We start from the raw sequence: 16309 nt of genomic DNA, 5'->3' as shown, positions 1-16309 counted from the left end.
TGTGTGTGTGTGTGTGTGTGTGTGTGTGTGTGTGTGTGTGTGTGTGTATAAGTACTTTAAGATTTGTGAAGCCCTTAATGAAAGTTTTCTCATTTTATCCTCACAACCACCCTGGGTAGCTGCTGCTATTATGCCATTTTCCAGATGAAAAAACTTGAAGCAGACACAGTTCAAGTAACTTTTCCCAGGGTTAGACAGATGAAGCCAGATTGGAACTCAGGTCTTCCTGACTTCGGATTCAGTGGTCTAGTGTCCTATCCACTCTACACACCCAGGAGAACTTGTTTGCAATGACTCAAGAAAACTATATGGGAAAGATCATACATGAGACTAAAGGAAATTAAGCATATATTAAACCCATTATATGCCGAGCTTTGTGTTCGTTCAGTGCTGGGAATTTAAATACAAAACTAAAATGGTCTCTGATTTTCCTAAAGTGAAGTTCCTACTGTCACCTCCCCCTCCCCAGCCCATTCATTAAATTCCATTAGTTCCTAAAACCCTCAGGATCAAATAGATATTCTGCTATTTGGAATTCAGTTTCACCTATTTCATCTCTACTTTATTCCATGCTCAGCCTAGACTATGAATCTGCTACTTAAATGTCTTAATAGTCACTTCTCTAGAATTTTTCATTTCCCCCCCTTCCCACCTTCACATCACAGTCTTCTGTTTTACCTGGGCAGTTCATTCTTGAGTTCCATCTACCCTTCCTTGTTGCTGCTCCATTGTGTGTCACTGGAGAAAAGTCATGAAATCCAAGTGATTTTGTCCATTATATCACTACCAATTCATTGTATGTGATTTCAGTTCAGCCTTTTCTGTTGCTCAACAATAGATGGTGATGACTATGATAGCATGTGCCTTAAGATTGGCAAAGCATTTTACAAATTATCACCTCTGATCCTCCCGACAACCTGTAAGGTAAGTGTTACTGTCATCCCCATCTTATAGAAGAGGAACCTGAAGGTTAGAGGTAAACCTTGCCCAGATTCACAAAGTCAGTAAGAGTCTGAGGCAAGATTTGAACTCTTATCAACTATCATTCCCATAGGGATCATTCCAAACTTTGTCCTTATTTCTCCAGACCCTCGTCTTATACTTAGATCATATAACTTAGCCAACTACTTCAATGGAAAGGTGGAAATCTTATCACTTGACCTCAGTCAACCCCCTTTCTTCACCCTTCAAAGCTTTTCAGCATCATCACTCACTCTTTCTTTCCTCCAATCACAGAAGAAGAGATATCCAGGTTCTACAATAAGGTCAGTCCTTTTACCTGTTCCCTTCATCCCATCCTACTTTTCTCTTCAAAAACATCATTCCATTCTTCTTTCAGGCCTATTAAACCCTTCACCATTGGTTCCTTCCCACTTGCCTACAGACACACTTATCTTTCTGAACCCCCATTCCTTGATCCATCTACCCTTCCCAAATACCACCCCTTCTCTTCTCTCCTTCACTGCCCAAATTCCTAAAAACACTGTCTACAACCAATGCTTCTACTTCCCCATTACTCACTGTCTCCTTACACCTATATAATTTATCCTCCGTTCAGGAGTGTGTAGGAGCCAGATTCAGAAGAGTCACTATGGCTGTAAAATTTTCAGTGTGAGCATTTACAACTAAGATATCAGCAAACACTACAAATAAGGGTTTGATTTATTGTTTTGCTTATTGTCTCAACTTAAGAAAGTGATGAAGAAAATGTTAATAATGCAGGTTACATTTAAAAGTATGTGAGAGAGGGGTGGCCAGGTAGCACAGTGAGTAAGAGCACTGGCTCCAGTGTCAGGATGACCTGGGGATCGAATCTGGCCTCAGATACTTAGCACCCACCCAGAAATAACTGGCCATGTAACCTTGAGCAAGTTACTTAACCCAGATTGCTTTAAAAAAAAAGTATGTGAGAGGTACATTTTTTTTCAAAGAATTGATTGTTCTTTTTATCAGCAAACTCTTGCTTCTATCCCCATCACTCTACTACCTCCCAAAGGTAAGTAATAAATCCTCAGACACCTCTAATCACCAATTTAAATGGTTTTTTTTATCTGTTGTTGTCATCACCTTGATATATCAGCAGCATTTGACACTTTTGCCTTCCCCTTTCTGGATACTCTGTCTTCCCTTAGATTTAGAAGCAAAACAATCTCCTGGTTCTCCTCTTCCATCTCTAATTACCCTTTTATGTCTCCTTCACACAATGTATGATGTCTCCCCAACTCTTTAAGGTACACATTCCCCAAGTATTAACTCTTGGCCCTACTCTGTCCCTTCACAATCCCACTCATTCCCATGACTTCAACTCTCACCTGTTACAAAAATGCCATTCAAATTTATATACATATATCAGTAGCCAACTCTTAGAGATTCCGCCTCTTCAATTTAGTTTGCACTCACCCCCTTTCTCTCTACTCATATTACAACTCTAATTCAGATACTCACAACCTTTCACCTGGACTACTGCAATAGTCTCCAATTGTTCCCCCTGCATTTATTGACTTCCTTCCCCAGAGTGTCCTCCATGCACCTGCCAAAATGATATTCCTTTTGTTTTTTGAATTTAATATTTTATTTTTTCCAATTACATGTAATAATAATTTTTAACATTCAGTCTTTTTACATTTTGAGTTTCAAATTATTTCCCTCCCTACCTCCTCTACACCCTCCATGAGAAAGCAAGCAATTTGATATAGATTATAGATATACAGTCATGCAAAATATATTTCCATATTAATAATGTTGTAAAAAAAAACCACAGACAGGAAAAAAAAAACAAGAAAAATGAAGAAAGTTTTAAAAAGTATGTTTTGATCTTCATTCAGACACCATCAGTTCTTTCTCTGGAGGTGGATAGCCTTTTTCATCATAAGTCCTTCAGAATTGTCTTGGATCTTTGTATGACTGAGAATAGCTACATCATTCACAGCTGATCATTGTTACAATATTGCTGTTTCTGTGTACATAGTCTCCTGGTTCTGCTCTTTTTCTTCACTTTGCATCAGTTCATATAAGTCTTCCTAGGTTTCTCTGAAATCATCCTGTTCAACATTTCTTATAGCGCAGTAGTATTCCATTACATTCATATGCTATAAATTGTTCAACCATCCCCAATTGGTAGCCATCCTTTCAATTTCCAGTTCTTTGCCACCATAAAAAGAGCTGCTATAAATATTTTTGTACATAAATGTCCTTTTCCTTTTTAAAAAATCTCTTTGGGATACAAACCTACTAATGTTAAAGGGTGTATACAGTTTTATAGTCCTTTGGGCAGAATTACAAATTGACCTCTGAAATGGTTAGATCAGTTCATAAGTCCACCAATAAGTGCATTAATTTTGCAATATATCTTTCAACATTTGTTGTTTTCCTTTTTTGTCATATTAGCAACTCTGATAGGTATGAGGTGGTACCTCAGTGTTTTTTTTAATTTGAATTTCTCTAGTCAACAATGCACAAATAAAACACACAATAATATTTCAAAAACATATCTTATGTCCTCACATCCCACCTCAAGAAGCATCATGGCTCCCTTTTGCCTCTAGAATAAAATAAAAACTCCTCTGTTTGGTATTTTAGAGACTTTCTTAATGTGCCTCCAACCTATAATATCTTTCCAGGAAGATTACATATTACCACTAGCACAACCCCCTGCCCCCTCTTTGCCTTTGTATACTCTAAACTCCATACAAGTAGACTTACTTGTTCCATGAGCACAACATTTCATTTCTCATCTCATCTCTTTCCACAGGCTGTGCCCCATGCCTAGAATGGCCCTCCTCACTTGTGCCTCTTCAAGCCCCTAGCTCACTTTAAGACCCAGCTCCTCTCACCTCCTCAAGGGACCTTTTTTCATTTCTCCAGTAGTTAACACTACCCCAACACTAAAATCACTGTGTATTTATTTTTGCCTATATCTGGTGTGTTTTTTTTATATCCATGAATATATTCTATTTCCCACAGGAGCACAACTTAGTGGAGGTCAGGGACTGGATTGCTTTTTATGTCTGTATCCTCTGTGCCTAGAACAATGACAGACACATAAAAGGGGCTTAAAATGCTTCTGGATGGCTTGGATTGTTATCCTAGTTACTGCCATGTTCCTAAACCAGTCCCTAACTCTGTCTGTCAGCCAGACTTTTCTCCCAGAAGCTCCTTGCATGGCACCCCTGGGTCACAGACCTGACTTCAGTCCTTGGCATTCTGGAAAATATAGTCTTCCTTTGTGGTGACCATGTTCTGGGCTTCCCACCCACTCTTTCCACCCCCTTGGAAACAAACCAGGGGAAAGAAAACACAAAGAAGGACTTCTTCATACCTATTATTGTATTTACATCTTCACTAGCACCTATACAGAATAAAAACTTAGATTCACTCAGTCCATAAATATTTTCTGATTGGCGAGTATATGTAAAGTATAATAAATGTTTGCTGAATTGAATTCTATGTATTTGTCTTGTTTGAGATATGAAATATTCCAAATATCTACAGGTGCCTCAAAGACATGTGCTGCAAATGAGATAATGTCATTTATTTTCACAAATCAGAACACCCCAAATTAGATATTTGTCTGGTACTCTCTAGAGTGGTGGTGTCAAACTCAAATAGAGACAGATCCCTAGGGGCTGCATATTGACTTAGAAAACCACACATTAACATTATCTATGTTGTATCGTATTTTTATTTTATTAAGCATTTCCCAATTACATTTTAGTCTGGCTGGGGCAGCATTCAGGAGTTTTGTGACTGACTTGAGTCTACAGACTCAGATTTTGATCCCTCTGTTCTAGAGTAATCTGTATTTTTCCAAGATAAAAGTTCGGGGCAGAAGAGAAAGAGAAGTAGACTGATAACCCTCCCTTCACCACCACCACCACCAGCAATAACGAGTCCCTGGAAATTCTTCCTAGAAATCCAGAATCATGATCATCTGCATGGCCTGCTCTTTGGAGTTGTTTGGTCCTGCTCAGGAATCTCAAGTATTCATTCCTTTTTGCTTCCTTCCCTGCCATCATCACCAAGAGATACAAAGAAAAGAGCATGGAATAAATAACCAAGACTGTGAAAGCCAGGCTTGATGATTGGAGTCCATTGGTCAGAATGAGATAGAAGTAATTTTGGAAATAATTTTTAAAGGGTTTATTTATTTTTAGCTTCCAACATTCACTTCCATAAGTTTTGAATTTTCTCCCTTCCCCCCCCCCAAGAAGGCATGCAATACAATATAGGCTCTACACATTCTCATTAAACATAATTTCATATTAGTCATTTTGTACAGAAGAACCAGAACAAATAGGAGGAATCACAATAAAGAAAACAAAACAAACAGAAAGAACATAGTCTGCTTCATTCTGCATTCAGACTCCATAGTTCTTTCTCTGGATGTGAATGGCATTTTCCATCATGTATCTTTTCGAATTATTTAATTCCTTACATTGCTGAGAAAGGTTAAGTCTATCAAAGTCAGTCATCGCAAACTGTGGCTATTATGGCGTACAGTGTTCTCCTGATTCTGTTCATTTTACTCAGCATCAGTTCATATAAATCTTTCTGGGTTTTTCTGAAGCCTACCTGCTCATTTCTTATAGCACAATAGTATTCCATTACATTCATATACCACAACTTGTTCAGCCACTCTCCAATTAATGGGCATCCCCTCAATTTCTAGTTCTTGGCCACCACAAAAAAAGAGAAGCTATAAATATTTTTGTACATGTGGGTCCTTTTCCCATTTTTATGATTTCTTTGGGACAGCCCTAGAAGTGGTATTGCTTGGTCAAAGGGTATGCACATTTTTATAGCCCTTTGGGCATAGTTCCAAATTGCTTGCCAGCATGGTTGGATCAGCTCACAGCTTCACCAACAATGAAAGCAATTTTTTAAAATGAACTAGGTATCTGAAACCAGGGAATTAGGAACATAATGGAAGTCCCTTGGATACCATGGATCAGATCAAGGCAGAAGAAAGTCATCAGTATCAAAAGGCAAGCTGCATCACATCTTCAAAAATCCAGGCAGAATGTAGGAAAGTATGTATGTGTGTGTGTGTGTGTGTGTGCGTGTGTGTGTGTGTGTGTGTGTGTGTGTGTGTGTGTGTACACATATATATTTAAAAAGACTTTTTCTTTTCAGGGGAAGACAAAGGGGGAGAGAAGAGAAAATCAGATTTTGTTCATTAAAAACAAATTAAATCAATTTTTTTTAATCCAGGCAATCAGGGCAAACAACAACCCTTTCCATCCTTAACCCTTCTCTGATCCACATTGAGAGAGCTGGGCAGATAAAAGGGTAAGAAGCCTGGGCACCAGCAATGAGAAGATCTTGATAAATTAAGTCAAATTCTGTTTGGACAAAGAAACTTCTTTAAAACTCTTTTATGGCAACTCCATACCTTAATAAAGAAAGAACCAGACCCTGGCCTGGAGAAGCCCACAACCCACAAGTGAGACAATGTTGTAGATGCCCCCTGGATGAGGAAAAGGAGAGAAGAATAGATCTTGACACTCCAATGCAATACTCTCATCCTAGAAATGGATGAACTCACACCCTCCTCTTTCTGGTATTATCTACATCTGGATGTTAGCCTTCAGCAGATGGAGGCAAGGTATCCCAGGCCAGCAACAAGAGCCAGAAAGAAGGCAGCCAAGGGTAGGGAGAGCTCCCAATTAACTGAAGGATTTCATTTCAAGTCCTTTGTTAAATCAAAAGTCTATTTGATTAAGCTTTATCAAACACTGGGTAAATATATTCAGTCAGTCATAAAAGTAAGTACTGGTCCATTTAACTCATTACCTAAAGATGTTAGAAAATTTAATAAACACAGGGAAATAATCTTTTTTAAGTATACTCAATTTCTCCTTGTAATTTTATTTTTGATCAGTTTACATGAGTATCTCTTGTTAAGAAATTTAAGGATAAATTGCTGACAAAGGGGACAGTGAGACTAAGTCAGTCACTCAGTCAACAATTAAACATTTATTAATACTTTACTAAGTGGGTAAAACCAGAAAAAGCATAGCTAAGCATGGGTGGACCCAATGTAAAATGCATGATATTGGGTAATCTGGTGATTCTGGAAAATTGCATTTGACATTTCCCATTTGAACTTGGAGAAAAAAGAGGATCTGCTAGATTTGTAACAACATAGACGCACAGAGAGAGGTATAGGCAAGATATTATGTAATTCCAATAGAGAAGTGACATCTGGGCCCAGTATTCTGGATGACTGGTGCAGAAACATATGGGTTAAAAGTTACCCATAACTGATTGGGATAGAAATTTAACTAGACATGACATCTGTTCTGCAAACCATCTGTGAGTAAAGTTAGGGGTTCCTTCACACACCCATACTTGGTGGCATAAGGTACATACCCAAAGGTTTATTCCTTCCTTCTTGCAACATTCATATCATTCTTCCTTATAATTATTGGGCTGTTACACACTGACTTTGCCTAGGATTGCAACCAATACCATCTTGCATGTAATTTTGTGATTCATCAGGTTTAAAAATCCATGGCTAAAGGAGGTGATACATGAATAGAAAAGAAGAAAATCTGTACTTGTGAAGAATGTTCCTGTGAATTGGAAATGACAAACAGTTTTCATTCTACTCTGGGGTCATTTTAGGTCTAGGTTTTGAAGGTACCTTTTCCAGAAATCTTGTGAATACAATGCTAATAGGTATTACACACCTATGACAAGTAGAGGAAGGAAGGAAGGAAGGAAGGAAGGAAGGAAGGAAGGAAGGAAGGAAGGAAGGGTAAAAAAAGGCCAACCCTGATACCCAAAGTAACATTTGCTTTGTTCTTTTATTTTCATAAATATTTTCCTATCTAAAGTTTAAAATATATATATTTAATGTTCTTCCTTAGTTGGATATCACCTAAAGGCAACCCCTCTTCCTTACAGATTATATCAAAACAAACTTGCTGAAATTCATGAGGATAATATCATTCCTCTTTATAATTATTGGGCTGTTACACACTGACTTTGCCTAGGATTGCACCAAATACCATCTTGCCTGTGATTTTGTGATTCATCAGGTTTAAAAATCCATGGCTAAAAGAGGTGATACATGAATGGAAATGTCTAATTTCATATATGTTACAAAATATATCTGAAATTCAAATTTAATATCTTCTACGTTAATGAAATATTAGATGCCTCTCCATTGAAATATATAACTTAGACATAAAATTAGTTTGTTTTTTCCCCAAAAAAGCATAAAACAAACCTCTTGATTAACCACAATTCTTTGGTAGCATAGTAAAATACTTTTTTAGGCTAACTGAGGAGTAAGCAGAAACCTTTTTCTATTTCAATACTTGCTGGTAAAAATCCCTATAAAATGTATAAATCAATTTTCCTGCCTTAATAATTAGAGTCTAATGAACAAAACTGACTTTTTGTTTACTTAAGGTCATACAACTCCAAAGAGTCATGATCCTAAATCTTGATGATTCTCACACAATTTTTTCGGTAAGTATAGGATAATAATGATTGCTGTGTGAAGTTTGCATTATATGCAAATATATAATGCATTACATGCATTATATCATAAGATCTCCAATATAAGGTGGCCATATGATCTCCAACATAAGGTGGCCATCATATGCATTTTTCCATTTCTGACTCATCAGTCATGTGACCTTTTTTCCTCCTCTGTAAAATGAAGGGATTAGACTATTTGATGCCCTATTTAGTTCTAGGGCTATGGCACTATTATTCCCATTCGCAAATGAGGGAACTGAGTCTGAGACAGTTGGGACTTGCCGATGGACACATTAGTGTCAGGGGCAAAATTCAGACCTACGTCTCCATTCTCCTGAGAGAATGAGAAAAATTTGTGCTATATACAAGAGTCATATCCTAGAAGTGTGTTTGTTGAATAACAGCCCTGATCTCAGTTAGTTTATTGACATTTGCCTCTTTCTACTAAAAGTGAAACATAGAAATAAAGTCCAATTAATTGAAAATTTTGGTTAATTGAGGGATTATTTTACTATAGGAAGAAAACAGATTGAAAAATAAGAATATGGATTAGGTAAAAAATCGAGATCAATCCTTAAATACCTTTTAAGCCAGTTCCATAGACAGATGCATGTCTTAGACTTCAAATATTCAAACTGTCAATTATTTTTTCCCTTAATTATCTGTTGGAACAATCTTTAGCCTCTACAAAGTCCTGAGGCAATCTGGCCCAAGTTCACGTGACCTGTACCTAGCAAATGAAAGCCAGTTTCATGAAATATTTAAGTACTATTTTCTACCTTGAAAAGCAGCATGATATAGTGGATAGTGCAACAACCTGGGATTCAGGAAGAGCTGGTTTCCAATCCTACCCTTGACAAACACTAATATATGACAATGGGCAAGTCATTTAAATTCTCTCTGCTCAAGGAAACTCTATAAGTTTCTTTCTCTAAAGTTTTCTTTCATCTATAAGATGATAAGTTTTGAGGATCAGTGAAAAATAATTCCTCTGTACAGACAAAGTTCCAGGTCCTGATTATTCCTCTCTTCTTCACAAAAAATATAATAATAAGAAGAAAATAATCTCCATGTAGCACCAAAAAGAAACAAACATCCTGGAAACTGTATATTTTCTTATATGTTTCCACAGAATTGATCGGAAGAATTCTTCATATTTGGCACACAAGTCATTCAAATAGTCCAGTTCCCCAAGTTGAGACTCAAAAAAAAATGGATTTTAACAACCTACTTTTATAATCAAATAAGAATGCTTGACAATGAGTTTATTTTTTTTTTCAATCGGCAAGAGTCATGCCAGAAAAAAAAAGACTAAAATATAGCAAACATTAGGGGGAAAAATAACTTACTGAGTAGGCCTCTGTTTGGGCTCCAATGATTCACTTGATCAGTCTGAGCTAAATAGACTAGCTGGCCACCTGCTTAAACATGACTAGATTGGAGATTCCAAAGCCCTTGTCTGTATGGGTTCTGTATTACTTCACTGGTGACAACATTACACTTTTCACCTTTAATGATCCAAATAAAGGGAGAGGAATGGAGCACACCATTTGTTTTTTTAACACCCAAGTCTGACTTCCATACCTCACACTGAGAATTTGGTCAAGAAAAGTTTCTTTAGAGGTGAAGGCCTCAGGATAGCCTTCCTCCCCTTCCAACCATTCCATCCATAGCAAGAAGAAAATGAGAGCTAAAAATGTGGGTATGTTTCTCCCTCCTTGTCAAGATTATGAGACTGAATAAGAACCAAAGCTAGATAGCCTGTTAGGCTTTTGTCTAGCATTTAGTTAATAGAAAAGATAACTCCCCTATGTCCTTTTGTTGGGCAGTGTTTACTTAGTGCTTGAATTGTAGCTAGCCACTATAATGAATGGAGAGCTGGACAAGGAGTCAGGAAGTCCTGAGTTCAAATCTGGCCTCAGTCACTTATTAGCTGTATGACCCTAGGAGAATGACTTAATCTCTCTATGCTTTAGTCTCCTCAACTGCAAAATGGGGATAATAGCACCTACCTATCAGAGGTTTTGAGAGAATCAAATAAGATAATATTTGTAAAGTTCATAGTGTTTCACACATAGTAGGCACAAAGTAAATAATTCTTTCCTTGTTTTTATTAAAGACTGAGGCAGTAAACTGAGTCCAGAATCTGATAACACATAATCACAGAATCTCAGAGTTGGAAGATAATCCTGAGAAAAGTTAGTACAACATGTTCTGAATAAGAATCCCCTCTTCAACATACCTGACAAATCGTAATCCAGCCTTTGCTTCAAGACCTGCACTGAGAAAGAGCTCTCTTCCTCTCTAATAATTTAATTATTAGCATTTTCCCTTACCTCAAGCCTACCTTTGCATATTTGCAAATTCTATGCATTAATCCAAGTTCTGCTCTCTGGGGACAAGCAGAATAAATCTCATTCTTCTTCCTTGTGTCAATATTTCAAATACTTGAACACTGTCTCATCACGTCCTTCCTAAGCCATCTCTTCCCTGGGAGAAAGAGAAGGTGAATAGGCTGGATCCAACATCTATAATTGCATATCTCGTTCAACATTCCAATCTCTCGCTGTCTTAAAAGCATTAGCTTTTAATGCTAACCCTTAGCATTAATATTCTCTTGAAAATATTATATGGGTGAGGATCATAAAATACCATGGCTCCTGAAAATATAAAAAATAACCCAAATGGAAAGGGAAAGACTTGAGGTGGGCCTCAGTGGCTATACAAAGTTACTATAGGAAAAAATGAGTATGAAATATTGTAAAAGACACAAGCAGAGAAAGTGGGCTAGTCATATAGGGCGAATGAGAGACAACACATAGACGGAACAATAGTACCCATGATATACTAAAAGAATGAGCAGAAATCTTACTGAAAGTTGGGTAAATTTTCTATGAAGGTTTTCTAGGAGGGAAAAACATTCATAAGAATAAATGAGAAGATAGGAAAGAGTTGTAATCTGTGTCAATAAAAGGATACTTCCTGCTGATGAAATCATGGTGCAAAGTACCACCAACAAATAAGAAAGAACAGTCAGGGATAAAAACATAAGTTTGCAGTGGGGTGTAACTGAACTAATACCATTTCTATTTGTTGACTTATCTATCTCATAACTCTTTAATTCTCCATCTATCAGGATCATTTTGCAAGGTGCAAATCTCTCTAGCCCCTCTCCCATACCCTTATATAGCATATAACACTCCATTTTGAAAGCTGACAGAAGGACCTCCTTGGGTTCTTTCCTATATGGAAAAAGGATTAAGCAAAACCTCCATATCAGTTACACAAAGGGAATATTTATATATAATATTTATATTTATAGATATAATTAATATAATAATATTTGTATATTAATATATAATAGTAGGCAGACAGACCAGGTCTCATTTTGGTTGTTTACACATTGAACCTCTCCCTGGACTCTTTGAACTTCTGAAGGCCAAGGATAAATACTTTGTCCCTATTGATCTAAATTTTTCATGTGCAATTGAGTATACCCAAATTAACATTCCTTGATCTCATTATTGTTTTAAAGTGGGGAGGGGCATCTAGGAGCCAATAGGAATTAGATTACACTACCCACTTTCACCAAACCAGTAACTAATACATTCTCATTAGGTGTATTAACTCATAAGGATGATTTCCGAGAGTGAGATCATAGCATAAGCTAATATTGATTGGTCATATGTGTTACAGTTACAGCCTGTCTCCTCTCTTGTGCATTTCTCAAGTAGCTTAATAAAGAGTTATCATCAGAAAGCACTCATGAAATGAGTTCAGTATTTCAGTCCCAACTGCAAAGGATTAATGGAAGGGGTAACAAACAGAAGATGGTGATCAACTATTATCTGACTCTTATTTACTAACTACCAAGAACTAAGAACATTAATACAACGAGTCTATGACAGCTGTATTAAATATATTAATATTTTTTCATGATGCTATACATTCATAAAGGACATGATATACAAGCCAAAAACCTGCAGAGATACTTATGGAATGAGCAGACACTTCTCCAAGTTGTAGTAGTAAAGGGAAACACCACATTTGTCTAATGCAGTTTGAAAGAGGTTTATCTCCAAATAGAATTTATAAAGTGTCTAAGACTCAAAAGTGGAATCAAAAGGCCCTTAATGGACAACATCCACATGAATTTAGCCAACAACACACTGACAAGGAAGCAAAAATAAAATGGCTATCATGCAGATTTTTTTCATCAAAGTGACAAGAAATATGATGGCAATTCATTTCCACTGGAAATTACAAAATAATTATCCTTAAAGAACTGAGTCTTAGTGATCAATGCAACTCATGTAAGGAAATGGTAAAAACTATGTAGCACATGACTGCAATTACTGAACTCCTAGCTAGACATGAAGTATCTGATAGCTAAAATTACACAATAGAAGTTATTTTTTATAAACTGAAAAACACCAAATCCCCATACTATAAACACAGACCTCCAAATACTCTTGAGAATTCAAATGATAAGCTGTCCTAGAAATGAAGTATTAACAGAGACTGAACTATTACCCACAATACCTAGATATAACATTGATCAATTTAAAAACTTAAGAATGGCACTTTATAGACATAATCATACCAAATATTCATAATCTCTAAGCTATGTGGAACAGAAGTCTTTCAAAGCATAGAGACATAACAGAAGAAATCAAAATCATGTGGTAATAGGATGAGGTAAATTTCATACCTCTGTCTGATGTACCAAGAATATTTTCAGTGAACTTCTAAAGTATATTATTTATGTACTCTAAAACTTTTACTCAACTACACAAAGCAGTTATTATATCCCCCTGTGATATAGTCCATGGATAATTAAAATAATTATAAGATAATGACTTGTGCCAGGACCATTTATATTATATCTCTTTTTTGTTTGTTTGTTTTTGTTTTTGGAGGGGAAAGGCAAGGCAATTGGGGTTAAGTGACTTGTCCAACATCACACAGTAAGTGTCAAGTGTCTGAGGTAAGATTTGAACTCAGGTCCTCCTATCTCCAAGCCTGGTGTTCTATTCACTGTGACACCTAGCTAGCCCCTATATCGTATCTCTCCTTTTTTTTTTTTGTCTTTTGCAGGGCAATTGGGGTTAAGTACCTTGCCCAAGGTTACATGGCTAGTTTTTTTGTGTGGGTGTTAAGTGTCTGAGGCCAGAACAGAACTCGGGTCTTCCTGACTCCGGGGCCAGTGCTTTACTCACTGCGCCACTTAGCCGCCCCTTATTGTATCTCTTTAAAACAAAATGGAAAGAATAATTTTCCTATAATGATGATGATGATTTCAAAGCCCAGTACATCACCCACATCATATAGTAAAAAAGGGGAATGTCAGCCAGGGTGATATACAGTAGGGACATTGTGTGCCCCAAGATCACTGTGGTAGCTGCGAAGGCTTGCCAGAAAACCTGAAATGCTGACAAATTGGTCTCTGGACATGCCATTGTTTGGGTTAGTGTTTCTTTAGTATAACTCTCCTAAAAGGGAGCATGGGGTTTCAGGCTTGCTCTACTTGAAACTGTCATGATGTTTAGCCTGACACAGCAGACAATGGAGCACTCAAGTGGCACTCCCTTCATGTTCTGGTACCACATCAAGTCAAGATACAGTGGAACAAATCAGAAACACCAACACCCTACATGCTTAAAATCCTTCAGTGCATATGACCCCCAAGGGCAGGCAAACCACAAGAGCACATGAAATGGACCAGACACGAATGTTTTCATTAGGCACAAGTACTACATCATAACAAAACTGGGCTCATTTTTCTAATGATACTCCAGAACTACCAAGGTATCACATACATACTAATGAGGATGATCACAAGAAATAACTTCATCTCTAAAGCCCAGATTAGATTAAATTAGACCTAAAATCAAGGAGTTACTAAAATATGAAGAGAGAAAATTTTAAAACAACTGAGGTCATTAAAAAACCTTCATGTAACACAAATTCCAGAAATCCTACCTAAGAACAAATCAGATTCTTAGGAATTCCAAGGGTTAAATAATTTGAAGATAAGATGAGCATACTTAGACTGGAATTTGAAAAGGTCCTCTGTGAGTTTGATGGTACTAATCCAATGAGCAGAGCAACTATTCCATATTGGAGTAATTTTAAGGAGCTGGCATTTTCTATAACCATGCTAAATAATCACATTATCTCACAACATTTAATAGAAAGTCAATTTTAGGGTCTACACATAACAATAGATTCAACAGATGTTACTATTATAAGAACCATATAAGGAAGGGTGGAACTATGAAGGAGCTTAGGCATCAAATACCATGATGGCAGAAATGAGAGGGAAAATTATTTAAATACCCAACAAAAGGTATTTGGAGATTACATCAATATCTAGTTGGTATGTGCACAAGAAAATCTGAACACCATAATAGTCAGCTAAAGGCAAACAGATATTCAGATAAATGGATAGATAGATGGAAAAAGAAACTTGTGGAAAGAAAGGAATACCGAAAACAAAAGCATATTAGAAAATATACATTCCCTTAATCAGTAACTAAAAGCAAAATCAAAAGGTTGAAGTGATAGAAGGTGTAAAAATGGTTCAAGGAACAATATTTTAAATTTGTATCAATCAAAAACTTTACCACAGAGGTTTGAGATACAAATAAATCAGAGAGAATAACTGAAGAATACAAAAAATTGTGGTTTTCTATATGATCATTAGAAGTCCAACACAATGAAAATACATGTTAGATCAAATGCAAACAGGAAGCTTGTGCACCATTAATATAAAGAACAAAATAACAGTTATGTCAAAGAAGGTGACCAAAACTCTTAGCATTGCTACAAAATGGAAGGTATTTGGAACTATGCCCAAGAGCTGCTAAACTGTGTATACTCTTTGGCACAGAGATGCCATTACTAGGCCTACACCTCCAAATATTTCAAAGAAAGAGGGAAAGGACCCACATATATACACATTTACAGAAGCTCTTTTTGTAATACCGTGTTTCCCCGATAATAAGACCTATCCCGAAAATAAGCCCTCCCCTTACTGTGTAAGATTCCTCTAAAATAAGCCCTCCCCCGAAAATAAGCCCTATTGAGATTGCTACTGTAGTGAAGGTGATCCCCTGCGCTACACGCTACATTACAGTACCCTCTGTATGCATCGTCCCTCCCCCCCGTGAAACGCACACCACGCTCCGAGCTGCATCCAATCAGAGTTGCAGCAGTGAGCACGTCATCCTGTTCTTTATTGAATTCATTATTGAATAAAGGTACATTTTTTTGTTCACATTTACCTGTTTATTAAAATTGCTGTCAATGTTCATTAAAATAAGCCCTCCCCTGAAAATAAGCCCTCTGGTGTTTTTCTGTCCAAAAAAATTAATAAGACAGTGTCTTATTATTGGGGAAACACGGTAGCAAAGAACAGGAAAGCTAATAAATAAAGAACCCATCATTTGGAGAATTATTAAATTACAGCACATGAATGTAATGGAATACCGTTTTAACATAAGAAATTATGAAGGAGATTGTTTCAGAAAAAAACAGAAAAGACTAGGTAGAGTGATCAGAATCAAGAGAAAAATTTATACACCATTGTAATGACAAAACAACTTGAAAAGACTTAAAAACTCTGACCAACCACAATTTCAGACAACCAGTGATAAAGCATTCTACTTGACTCCTGACAGAAAGATGATGGATACAAGATGTAAAATGGTCAATATGGAAATTTGTTCTGCTTAACTATGGATATGTGGTAAAGGTTTTTTTTTTTTCCCAATAGGACAAAGAGAAAAAATTAAATGCTTATTAACAAAAATAATCG

At 36.6% G+C, this 16309-nt stretch overlaps 1 long non-coding RNA gene across 8 annotated transcripts in view; it reads right to left on the bottom strand.

The window, feature by feature from the left end:
- The window catches only part of LOC138145087 (uncharacterized), a 122547-nt gene that overhangs the window by 73723 nt on the left and 32515 nt on the right, over positions 1-16309 (bottom strand). For 3 of the 8 annotated variants that reach the window (XR_011164094.1, XR_011164096.1, XR_011164095.1), the window contains exon 1: positions 679-915. The exons of 4 other annotated variants lie outside the window; for them this stretch is intronic. This is a non-coding gene — a long non-coding RNA (uncharacterized lncRNA). Of the gene's footprint in view, positions 1-678; positions 916-16309 lie in introns of those variants that run through there. One more of the 8 variants, XR_011164092.1, reaches the window with a different exon arrangement.

Source organism: Petaurus breviceps, unplaced genomic scaffold, assembly GCF_028583685.1.
Source record: "Petaurus breviceps papuanus isolate PSGF00001 unplaced genomic scaffold, PetGlider_PUasm1.0 90723, whole genome shotgun sequence".
NCBI lineage: Eukaryota > Metazoa > Chordata > Mammalia > Diprotodontia > Petauridae > Petaurus > Petaurus breviceps.
This window is presented reverse-complemented; position numbering and strand designations above follow the sequence as displayed.